Source organism: Perognathus longimembris, chromosome 1, assembly GCF_023159225.1.
Source record: "Perognathus longimembris pacificus isolate PPM17 chromosome 1, ASM2315922v1, whole genome shotgun sequence".
In the NCBI taxonomy this organism is placed as follows: domain Eukaryota; kingdom Metazoa; phylum Chordata; class Mammalia; order Rodentia; family Heteromyidae; genus Perognathus; species Perognathus longimembris.
The window spans coordinates 118,183,819-118,184,031 of record NC_063161.1 but is presented as its reverse complement, the minus strand read 5'-3'; positions in this window follow the sequence as shown (position 1 = coordinate 118,184,031).

Here is a 213-nt window from a genome sequence, read left to right as displayed (position 1 = left end):
GAAGTGTGTGTTCTTGGGAAAATCATTATTTAAGAGGGAAATCTGGGTTGATATTACCCGTGCAGTCAGCAGGTCGTCCAGGGGAGAGTCTCACTGCAGTGCAGTGAAGTGATGAAGGCCATCCTGAAAGGCCAGGTCTGATAGGCAACAATCTGAACAGCCTCAGTGAGAGCCATCAGGGCCAGCAATCCCAAGCAGAGGGCCAGCAATCCC